This window comes from Rattus norvegicus, chromosome 2 (genome assembly GCF_036323735.1).
Source record: "Rattus norvegicus strain BN/NHsdMcwi chromosome 2, GRCr8, whole genome shotgun sequence".
Classification (NCBI taxonomy): Eukaryota; Metazoa; Chordata; class Mammalia; order Rodentia; family Muridae; genus Rattus; species Rattus norvegicus.
This window is the reverse complement of record NC_086020.1, coordinates 210,911,013-210,923,954: the sequence shown is the minus strand read 5'-3', so window position 1 is coordinate 210,923,954 and position 12,942 is coordinate 210,911,013. Positions and strand designations below refer to the sequence as shown.

At 38.5% G+C, this 12,942-nt stretch overlaps 1 pseudogene; it reads left to right on the top strand.

Annotated features, from left to right (window-relative positions):
* Window positions 1–7,236: 7,236 nt before the first annotated feature.
* Window positions 7,237–12,543, top strand: LOC108350207 (60S ribosomal protein L7a pseudogene; annotated as a pseudogene).
* The last annotated feature ends 399 nt before the right edge of the window (window positions 12,544–12,942 follow it).

Below are 12,942 nucleotides of genomic sequence, written 5' to 3'. Positions count from 1 at the left end.
TTCTACACCTGGAAGTCTCTCTCCCATCTCTTGTATTCTGTTGTTAGTTTGTGTCTGTACTTTCTGTTCTCTTACCTACATTTTCCATCTCCATCTGTTTTATTTATTTATTTATATGTTGTGCATTTTCTTTGTTGCTTCTATTTCCATTTTTTTTTCTTGAACAAATTTATTCATTTTTTTCATCTGTTTGGTTGTATTTTCCTGTATTTCTTTAAGGAATTTATTCATTTCCTCCTTAAAGGCCTCTATCTTCTTTATAAGATTGAGTTTAGGTCATTTTCTTTTGCTTCAGCTTTGTTAGGATATACAGGGTTCACTTCAATAAGATAGCTGGGTCATGCAGGCAGAGTTGTGGATGAGAAAATGGACCCCAGAGTAGAAGGTACAGTTTACCACTGTTGTGAGTGCTTTAGGCGGACCAGCAGAAAGGAGGTTTATGGGGATGAGTCTACTTCCTTTCTCACTGATGGCAGCAGGCTTCTGGGAGTGCAGGAAGAGCTGTGAGCTGGGAAATGGAGCACATAGGGGATAGGGCAGAGGTGACCATTGCTGAACTTGAGGGGAGGGGCAGATGACCCAGTAAGCCAAGAATTGGGGTGTAGGAATCCTACCTTGTTGCCCTGGGTGGCAGCAGGCCTCTAGGGATGCACAAAGACCTATTATGGTCCAGGGAATGGAGTGCACAAAGGACCAAGTTGTTCTTTTCTTATTGTCTTTAAGAGATTCAAACCTTCCTCCTAGCCCTGCTCACCTTCTGAGCGTCCCCTATTTTCTCATGCTCATTCCATTTCTCTCTCTCCCTTAGCCCTTCTCAGAGACTCCAGTTTAAATGCTCACGCTACATGCTTTTTCTGTTGTTACTTGTCTTACCAAAGAGAAACTCTCTTTGGTCTTTGTTCCCTAGGGAGTCTTAGCAGTGCTGGTCACTTGACAATAGTTTGTAGTTATTGATGTAACTGAGTGTCCAGTTTACCATATCTCTAGAGAAGAGCAATATTCATTATTAAAATTTACCCAAATGTTTAGTATGCATACTGATCAGTATGTCACACATTAAAAGTTTATGCATAGGTTAAATATGTCAGAGTAACTTCATGAGGCATTTGACTCAATTTTTATATTGAACATATATTGTATCCATTTTGTCGCTATGGGGCCATCCATCTGGGTACATGCCACGTAAAATTATTAAATGGGCAACAGTAAGCAGACCAAATCCCTGCTCTGAATTCCATCGCTGGATCTCTCTAACTGTAGGCAAAATAAGCATCGGTATCCATAGGAGGGAAAAAAGGAAATAACATTCACGCATGAAATCCACAGTGTTAACATGAGAAAAGTAAGAAAACAGATATCAGAGTTCTGTACAAAGCAAAATGCTTTGCAAGTGGAAAAACAAATATAAAAGATCTACATCTTAGAAATTATTTCTTCACAGGTTCAATTACCCAATGATCTTTGTGGTGTTTAATTAGAAAGTAAAATTTGCACATATTTCATATTTAATATATGGAAGTTTTGAAACTATGCATTGTTTCACATTCTTCTCATTTTGGAGAAAGATCTCCTCAAACCTACTTCAACATCAGCTTTGAGATGCATCATATGTTGTTGTTTATCATAGTTACCATGACATCCAGTTAAGCTCTAGGATATGCTGTCCTGTCCAACTAAAAGTTTGTTCCCTAACTGGAGCGGGTGTTATCCCAAAAGCTATTGCCTATCCATGGAATAGTTATTCAACCTGAGCTGCTTTGTCTGCTCTCAGTAGGAGAGGATGTGTCTAGCTGCACAGTAATTTGATGTGACAGAGTGGGGTGATCCCTAGGTGTCTCCCACTCACTCAGAAAAAGTGGTATGGGGAAGAATGGAGGCAGAATTGTGGGAGGAGGTGGTCAGAAGGGAAGCAATGAGTGGAATGTAAAGTTAATTAATTAATTAGTTTTAAAGAGTTTGTTCCCTTTGGTCAGCATTTCCCGGGCTCTTAACCTCATCCTTTGGTTAGGATCAGTTTCTTCTTTTTATGAATTTGAGTTTTTCTATTCTGAGCACATGTGAGATCATGTCATAGTTTTTCTTTCTTCATCTAGCTTCTTCCTTTTACTCTGTCTTCCACATACATATGGCAAAAAATGATGGAAATGTTTTTGAAAACAAAAGAAGAGCTCTCACGTATTCCATCATGTATAAATAGCACACTTGTTTTTATCTGTTCATCTGTTGATGACCTACCATGGGTACAGTGACTGATGCCAGCACAAATGTGGGAAGGCAGATACCTCTTTGACATAATTGATGTTCATTTCATTGGATATATACTATTATAGTTCTGTGTTTAATGCTACCATTTGACATAATGATTACATAAATTTACAATTCCATCAGCAGGTATAGGAGTTTCTTTTCCTAACATGTATCTTTCATTTGTTTTTGGTGACAGTCGTTCTGAAAAGTATGATGTGTCCTTATTGTTTTAACTTGCCTTTCCTTTGTGATTAAGTATTTTAAAAAGAGGCTTTGCTACACCAGATACCATGCTGGGATAACAGACTTAACAACAAAAAGAACACTGTCATAGTCCATGAAATATACAATCCATATATTTTTAACTATAATTTAATTATTGTATTTATTCTTTCCCCTCTCTTTTCCTCCCAACCACCCCATGTATCTCTCCCCACCTTCCTTCAAATCAGTGACCTTTTCTTTCACTTATTGTTATTTCATACATATATGTATACAGTTACATATTCGCAAATATAACCTGTTCAGTCTGAATAATATTCTGTTCAAATTGCATGTATGTTTTCAGAATTTATCATTTGGCACTGAACAGGCAATTGTGCCCTTCCCTAGGAAAGGTCATCTCCCCAACTCTCAGCTTTCCTTTGTTTCCCAAACTTCTTTGAGTGCTGTTGGCTTTGAGTGCCAAGGTATGAATGCCACTACTGCACCCTTAGTGTTTTTGTGCCATGCTCGTTATTGTTGTAGTTCATTGCTGTCATAGCTGGGTAAGATTTGGTTGCCCACTCCTTTGTAATTGGTATGGTGCCTTTTAATGCCATGAATGCTAGGCTTCAGGTCACTTCTAGCACAGGGATCTCTGCAGCCTACATATCTTAAAAATTATATGTTCTATACAACATTTAAGCTCTAATAGATGTTTAAAAGGAAATATGTAAGTTGATATGATAAACAATCATGGGATCAACATTGTGAGAGGCAAGTACATATCCAAAGAAGTGATGGTGACAAAACAAGAGCTGAAAGTTGATGAGAGAAAGTCTTTTTAGAGTCAGCAAAAGAACAACACTCTGAGATGCAGGAAAGAAAAGGACATCGAGTCTAAAGGACAAAGAGAAGAAGAGCCTCAGTGTAGACGTGATCATGGAGAGAAAAATGGAAACTGGCTACATTCACTGAGGAGGAAATGTATTTATTTCATTTATTGAAAGTTAAATGACAAAATTTAACAATAGTTCATGGCCGAATGTCTATACAACGTCTCAGCACTGTTCGTTCATGGTGGCAACCTGACTAGAATAGAGGACAGAAAATATATTCTTCATTTTTAATAAAACAATGGCATAATATACTTGTTGAGTACAGTAATTACTAGGTTGTTAGCACTTGTGATGCTAAAGATAGTGACATATAAATTCCAATGTTTCCTTGTCTTAAAATCATCTTATTTCTCACAAAGCATTTTAGTTTAGGTGTCTTGGTATATAAACATCTTTTTAGTTCATATATCCAAGGTAAGATATTTAAGATTTTTCTTCTTCCTTTGTCCCTCTGTGTCCACCTTTCCTTAGTGTCAATACTTGAAGAAATACTCTCACTTAGGCGCACTCTAGCAATAAATGGAATGTATTTATCAACGGCTTCCCCTCAAAGCTCACAGATCTATGCAGAAGAGGATGGAGAAAAATCGTAAGAGCTAGAGGTGATGGACGATTCCAAGGAAACAGCATCTTGCAGACACAAGACTAATACACATATGAAGTCACAGAAGTGGTGACAGCATGCAAAAGACTTGCACAGATTCAAACCAGACAAATTCCAGCACCGAGAAGGGGAAGTGGACTTGAAACTCAAACTCCAACCAAGAAGATGTTTTCCACTTGCTGGAAAAGGCAAATCAGTTTTTTTCCCAGTGGAATATGACTCAGGATATCAACCATACTTCAGAGCAAGCCCCATGTGCAGGAAGAGTTGGACAGCACAAACTCTGTGATTTTGTTTTGTTTTGGTATATGGTTTTATCTTGTTGGCTTTTCGTTGTCTTGCTTTTTGTTTTGATTTTTTGATTAAGAGAGAGAAATAACATGAATTGGGTGAATGAGGAGACGCAAGTGGAAAATATGATCAAAATATAGAGTATGAAAGAACATTATTCCCTCAGCTTTGCAGAAAGTGTGTCCAACACAGTGAATTTGCAACTGCTATTTACGTTTCTTGGCCTAAAAGTGTCTTCACTTTCACTCTCTTCCCTTTGATGAAAACCTGTTGAGAGGTGAAATGGTTTATATTTACTGTAATTTGATAGAATTTACAAATTACCTAGGAGACCAGCTCCTGGACATGCGTGTCAGGGATTATCTAGAAAAAGTTAACATGCTGAAGTACTTGTGAGGGACTATGTAGATTGGGTTAACCAAGGTGAGAAAAATCTACCTCAACTGTGGGAAATACCATCCCACAGTTTGTGACTAGAGCTGCATAAAAAGGAGACCTTTAGCTGAACTGGAGCGTTCATCTCTGTTTTCTCTCTGTGGGAAGCTGTCTTAAGATCTTGCTGACATGCTTTCTGCACAATGAAGGACCGTATCCTAGGGCTGTGATCCTTCATTAAGTTGCTTTCCCTGAACACTGCACTTACAGAGAACTAAAGGTCCATTGCTAGTGCCTATATAGGGCAGCTCCCAATGGCCTTTAACCTCAATTTTAGGAGACCATCTTCATCCTCTGTCTTCCATGACACTGCACTGATGTGCACAAACCCACACTCAGACCCACTCATGTACACTTAAAATTGAAAGGTAAAACCTAAAAAAAAAACAGTAAAAATTGCCTTTGTTGTAATATTTTAACACAACACACACATACACACACACATACACAAACACACGGAGAGAGAGAGAGAGAGAGAGAGAGAGAGAGAGAGAGAGAATTAGATGAAGGGAGGAGTGTGAGATTTAGTTCCACATAGTATCACGAGTCTAGCTAAAGTTTGTTTGTCAGAACTCTTAATTATCTGGCTATAAAAGAAGATAAATCCAGCCATTTAGATTAAGTGATTCCCAGTCTATTCATGAGTCAAATACGAATCCCTACTTGTTTAAGAATAATTTTTACAGATTTAAGGTTGATTAATAAAAGACAAGAATATTTGGTGGCATATTGAAAGTATATAAAATTCCAAAATCATTTTCACAATGTTTTATACAAAGTCCTAAATTTATTTTTATATTGTTTATGACTATTGTCCCACTACAAGGATATATTGAATAGTTGTGATAGTGGATATAGAACTTGAATAGTCCATCACAGAAAAAAAATGTTGGCCTTTGCTGTAAATAAATGCCTTAGGACTAAAGAATTGCTTCAGTCTTAGAAAGTATCATCAATATTTTGAAACACTAAAATATATTTATTATTTTTAGTTGAGATTTTCTTTATATTTCAAATCTTATCACCTTTCCTGGTTTCCACTCCAGCAACCCCCTATTCCATCCCCCTCACCCTGATTCTATGAGGGTGCTCCCCCACACAACCACCCATTCCCTCCCTCCTCCCTGCCCTGGCCTTACCTACACTGGGGCATGGAGCCTTCACAGGACCAAGGGCCTCTACTCCTATTGATCCCTGACAAGGCCATCCTCTGCTACATATGCGGCTGAAGACATGGGTCCCTCCATGTGTACTCTTTGTTTAGTGGTTTAGTTCCTGGGATCTCTGGGGGATCTGATTGGTTGATATTGTTGTTTAAAATCCCTTCAGCTCCTTCAGTCCTTTTTCTAAATCCTCCATTGGGGTCCCCATGCTCAGTCCAATGGTTGGCTGTGAGCATCTGCCTCTGTTCTGGCAGAATCTCTCAAGTGACAGCTATAGGAGGCTCCTGTCAGCATGCACCTCTTGGCATCTGAAATAGTATCTGGTTTTGGTGACTGTATATGGATGGATTCCTAGGTAGGGAAGTCTCTGGATGGCCTTTCCTTCAGTCTCTGCTCCACATGTTGTCTCTGCATTTCCTCCTGTGAGTATTTTGTTCTGTGTTCTAAGAAGAAATGAAGCATCCACACTTTGGTCTTCCTTCTCCTTGAGCTTCATGTGATCTGTAATTGTATCTTGATTATTCCGAGCTTTTGGGCTAATATCTGCTTATCAGTAAGTGTATACCATGTGTGTTCTTTTGTGACTGGGTTACCTCACTCTGGATGATACTTTCTAGTTCCGTCCATTTGCCTAAGAATTACATGAAGTCATTGTTTTTAATAGCTGAGCAGTACTCCATTGTGTAAATGTACATTTTCTGTATCCAATCATCTGTTGAAGGGCATCTGGGTTCTTTCCAACTTCTGGCTATTATAAATAAGGCTGCTATGAACATAGTGGAGCATTTTCTTCTTTCTTCCTTTTCTCTCTCTCTCTTTCTCTCTCTCTTTCTTTCAAGACAGAGCTTCTCTGTGTAGCCTTGGAACTCATTCTTTAGACCAGGCTGGCCTCTAACTTTGCCTCCCAAATGCTGGGAATAAAGGTGTGTACCATTGCCATCCAACCCTGATGACAACACCTTTCACAAATACCTTTATTAGCCTATCTTATTCTTTCCTTAGTCATACTACACTGGACACTGTCATGTGATACCCATTATATTTTTGGAGTTATGGAACTATTCTTTTATTTACAGGAAATATTCAAACATTTCTGAAGACTGGCCATCTACATAGAGCTTCATTGTCTGCATACTGTTATGCAGTATTGACACACTGTTAATCTTTCTGAAATATTGTCAAAACCATGAAAGAGAGCAACTTTCAATGAGTTCTTTGTGAACTTGACATGACAGATGATACAGGCATCATTTCATAATTCAAGGTCTTCCACTAGATAACTGCCATTAAGGAAGCTACACTCAACACCGATGTCAGCTGGCGCTGAGGTGTTCCAATAACAACAGTCTTTTCGCTCTGGGAGATTTTGATCAGGCATATTCGTACTGCTACAGTAATGCACCACCAGTCTGACATTACCAAAGCTGATTTTGTACCAAGCTGGGTAAATTATCTTTACCTTTTAAAAGACATATTTCACTTTCTGATAAAGCAGACAGAATGGATCAGTTGGATGACATAGAATTTTCTTGATATGCTGCCAATCTTTTAAAATTACAAACAGAAAAATGTATCTTCTCTTGCTATATACAAAAGTAAGTCATTCCTGCCAAATAAGGAAAAACAAATGATTTCCTTTTTTAAAAAAAATACCCATTTTTTTTACTCTAAAAATCTTCCACCCATGAAATTCTGATCCTTCGTTTTGAAATCCATACACAGAAGCATGTTAAGTATATGTGTCATGGTCCTAAATCACATAAGACGTCTTACACCCAGCCTGCACATACAATAGGACATGTTAGTTTCCTTCAGAGTCCACATGTCTTTCCAGCTTACACATGTTCAGTTAGATGTCTTTCAAAATTCCAGAAACATGTATTAACTCATTCATTAGTGCTCCCAAACTGAAATTATTAAACCAAAGACATGTTCAGATTCAATGAAAATAATATCATATTAAACTCCCACAAGAACTGAGAAATAAATGTGAATACAGAGAACTTGCTAGCAAATAGTCTTATCGGTTATTTGAGATAAAATATGTATGCAGTTTGGTCATGACTTATAAGTGTCAAGATTCGTAATTGCCATGGCTATGATTTATATAAAATTATATAAAATGATTTATATTTGAGGACATAGTCTTAAAACAACAGTATTGTTTACAGAGTTTAAGTCCACAACAGTCCCTATCATTACTATATGTCGTGTATGCTTGCTTTTATTAAATACCTTATAAGCGCTGCATGTGGTACATTAAGTAGTAGCACAGTGCAACTGTAAATGGGTTATGCAAAATCAATTATAGAGCTGGGGAGATGGCTCAGTGGCTGTTTGTTTGCTACGCAAGCATAAGAACTTAAGTCTGGATCCCATATGAAAGCCAGACACGTTGACACACACCCATAACCCCAGCCCAGTAGCAGAGACAGGCACCCCCTGGAGGTCACGGCTCAGCTATTCTAGTGAAAATCAGTGAACTCCAGTTTCAGCAAGAGATCCTGTTACAAAAAGAGAAAGAAAACAAAAAAGAAAAAAGAAAAAGGACACCTGCTATCCACCTTTGGCTTCTAGAGGCACAGATAAACAGTTGGCATACATTACATGAATAATACACATATACAAAACAATTATGAGACAAAAATGTGAAAAGAAAAACCTGAGTTCCCTATAGAACCAAATAATCCATATATAGTTGCATAGGGAAGCAAAAGATAGGAAGAGAATAGCAGTGTTCTAAGAGAAGACAATGGGTAATTTAGTACTTGGAGTTTTAAGATAACTAGCATAATTTATATGTAAACTATGAAGCAGGAGATAATAGATCTTATCCAATTAGAAGAGCTGTGGGATTTGACAGACACATTGGCTCTGCATGCTCTTGTTACTCTTCTGGGTGCAACATAAAACTGGCCCATGCAGGCTTCATTTGCAGGGTCCCTAACTATTCCTTATCTCCTGCTTTGATTTCACTAATAAAACTAGGATATTATAGACTATAAGAAGAATAAACATATGTGTTTATTATCCCAATTCTATCTCTTTTTTAATCAAAGTGGATCATTAGGTTCCCTCCAATAATGGCATAGCTCATGCCAGCGATCCTATATACAATTATCTTTTCTAATTTTACCCTATCAAGCCTGTGAGTGTTAAAAACCTGCTGCTCTAAGTAGCTGGAAAGTAGTTCACTGATGATGTGGGGGAAGGATCAGAGAAGGAGACATTGGGAGAATGAATGATTGTGTTAACTGACTCCTGTAACAATGATAATTGGTATATTGATGAGACCCACCGGATGCTTCAGATGAGCCCATAGAGATTGTCTGTGGAGAAATAAATAAGTGTAAATTTTTACTCCAGAATCTTAGCTAAAAACAATGAAGCCTCAGTGGCATCACTGAGAAACTTCTTTTCCACTGTCGTCCTAGGCAGTGCAGTTACAGGTCAAGTTCACACTGTGACCATAAAGGAAACAGATTGGCAGAACAAAATAAATGCCTTCATTGTCTGTGCTAAACTCAGGATACTAGTAGGAGAAAATGAGTGGACGCGTTGAGCGTAGAGTAACCTCTATTCTGGCAATGCATTAGTCTATTGAAGGAGCTATGACAAATTACCTCGTGAGGTCATTTTTGAGCAACAGAAACATATTGCTCACACTTTGGTAAGAAGAGGAATCACAGCTTAAGTCACCAATGAGTTCAGTGTCACATAAAGTGTCACGTGCTGGTTCTAGAATGATGTCTTCTACCTTTGTCTTCATGGTGGAGAGGCAAAGGGGCTTCATCGACTCTTTTTTTAACAAAGGCATTAACTAATTTGATGTGCACTCCATCACCAAGTTCTAATTGAACATCTAAGTGCCCTTACTATTGACATCAGCTAGGTGATATTTGAACATATGAATTTTGAGAGGTCACATGCATTCAAATCACAACAGGTAGGAAACCTCAAGTAACAATGATGGACCTCCTCCCCTCCCTCCACACTTGTCATGAGACGTAAACCAGAGCAAGCATTATGATTTCCAGAGTCATTATGCAGGCTTGTAAAACCATTGGAGTTTAAATATTCCTATAATATCCGTAATAGTTCCATTTCTTGTAAGTTTGTGTCTGATTCACAAGCCAAATGAGTCATAGACAATGAGAGTAGATTATTACAGATCAAATTATATGGATATATGGAGAAACCGATTATAAAGGGATCTCTGATGTCACACCTGTAATGAAACAAGTCAATCCTAACCCTAGCAATCAGAATTCAGCTATTGGCCTAATTGACCTGTGTAGGATGATGTCATTATGCAGGTGAAGGCAGGTACAAGATAGAACAGGGCCTGTCATTGGATGAAAAGGAAGGATGGGAGGGAGAAAAGTATTAGAGAGGAGGAAGAGATTGGAGCAAGGGGAGAGAGAAGAGCAACTGAAAGAACATGGAGGTCCCTCCATGTTAAGATTCCTCTCTGCACATTTACAGGTTGTTATGAATATTCTTAAGGGATGGATTTGTGCAGGGCTTTGTATGTCTAGGTGGGCATTTATATATTATCAATCGGATCAGAGGTTATTGTGCTGTATGTTCTTTCATGTGGTGATTTAATTGAATTCAAGAGAGTATGTGGTGGCTGGGGACACTGGGCCACCACGGAATTGGGATGTGTATGTCTGGCATGATGGCAACCTGCCTTGGGAACTAGATGGGTAGAGAGAGTGTTGCCAGGCTTGGGGAGTAGCCATCAGCAGTGTGATATGGGATAGAGAAAAGTGAGTGAGATGCTTTGCTGACTGAGATGAAGATATCTAACAGATATCTTAGGGCACTATGATGCCAGATCTAGTGCTGGATAAAGGACAGCATTTTTTTTTTAATTTTACACAACAGACCTGAAATGTTTTTGTATATTTTTTAGCAAAAATAGAATTTTTTAAACAAGGTATAATAGTCTGGTAATCTTTCATATATTCGTGGGAGATATATTCTAAGACTTCCAGTGGGTTCTGAAACAGCAGATAGCCCTGTCCTAGCTTCATTTCTGTTACTTTGGTAAAACATCCTGACTTATCAACTTAGTGAGAAAAAGGTTTATATTAATTCACAATTCCAGGTTATAATCCATTCTGAGAAAGTTACAACAGCAAATAGTTGAAGCAGCTCATTACATGACATCTACAGTCAAGTGAGGAGTGAAATAGATAAATGCTCACTTTGTGTTAGGCTATTTTTCTTTGCTCTTACGTAGTCCAGAGTCCATAACTGTGGAATGGGTCCACCCAGTTTCAAGCTGAGTTTTCTCATGTCAGTTAAGATAATCAAGAAAAATCCCCCACAGACATTCCCATAGGCCAAACTGTTCTAGACAACCCCCCATTCAGATTCTTCCTATGTGATTCTAAGTGTCAAATCAGTAATTAATTGTTCATCACAACTACTAAATGTATGTTTTATTTCAATCCTATACATATATGCACACATGCATATAATAAAGTTTAATTTATATACTAGATCCAGTGGGAAATTAATTACTTCAGATAAAATAAAATACTTATAAAAATATAATGTATGAAAATTCATAGGAATTTAGTTTCTCTGTTACCATATGTGCTTTGTTCAGTGTTGTGATGTTGTGGCCCTGTGGTATTGGAGGTTACTGACCATGGGAAATGGAAATCACTGACTATGAAACCATAGATAAGGAAATCTATGTATGTCCTTATGGTCTGGTTTCGGCATACTCATCAAGCCCCTTTCATCTTGAATATATCCCAAGTATACTATATTTGTGACACTTTTCTAAATGAATATAATAAAAAGGAGTGCCCTTTAGTAATTGAACCATGGAGTAGGGCACACGACGTATAGGAATTCAATAGGCTCTCTCCTCCAGCTGAGCGAATTGCCCAAAAGAAAGAAGGCCAAGGGGAAGAAGGTGGCCCCAGGCCCCATCATCATTAAGAAACAGGAAGCCAAAAAGGTGCTCAATCCTTTGTTTGAAAAAAGGCCCAAAGACTTTGGCATTGGGCAAGACATGCAGCCCAAAAGAGGTCTAACACGCTTTACCCAATGGCCCCGCTACATCATGCTGCAGTGACAAAGAGCCATCTTCTATATGCAGCTCTAAGTACCTCATGTCATTAACCAGTTTACCCAGGCCTTGGACAGCCAAACAGCTACTCAGCTGCTTAACCTTGCCCACAAGTACAGGCCAGAGACAAAGCAGGAGAAGAAGCAAAGGCTGCTGGCCCGTGCTGAGAGAAAAGCTGCTGGCAAAGGGGACGTCCCAACTAAGAGACGGTCTGTCCTCCGGGCAGGGGTCAATACAGTCACTAGCTTGGTAGAGAACAAGAAGGCTCAGCTGGTGGTGATTGCTCATGATGTAGAATCCATTGAGCTGGTGGTTTTCCTGCCTGCTCTGTGTAGAAAGATGGGGGTGCCCTACTGCACCATCAAGGGAAAGACCAGACTGGGGGTCCTTGTCCACAGAAAGACCTGCACCACTGTTGTCTTCACACAGGCTAACTAGGAAAACAAGGGTGCTCTGGATAAGCTGGTGGAAGCTATTAGGATCAATTATAATGACAGATATGACAAGATCCATCATCACCAGGGAGGCAATGTTCTGGGTCCTAAGTCTGTGGCTCTCATTGCCAAGTTAAAAAAGTCGAAGGCTAAAGAACTCGCCACTAAACTGGGTTAAATGTACGCTAAGTTCTCTGTACATAAATATAATTACAAAATTATCTTCCAAAAAAAAAAGAATTCAATAGAGTGAGCACAGAATATGCTAAAGCTTCAATAGATGAAGGATTATTGGAAGAGTCCCTATAGTGATATATAAATTGTTACATATATATTGTGTCTGCTAACATGTACATACAGGAGATTAAGGCCTTATTGAGTTTCTTTGATTTTGAGAAACAACAGTAAGGATATTTGGAAACTTATGAGGCATCACAGTTACTTCTATGCACAAACTTCCTTTTTGATTGGTTGTAATCTATTGTATTCCAAGGGTATTAGCAGTATCTTTTGAGGGCAGAGGTGTCGTATAGTCTTAGACAAAGCCAAAGTGAATCATAGCTCAGACTAACAAAAT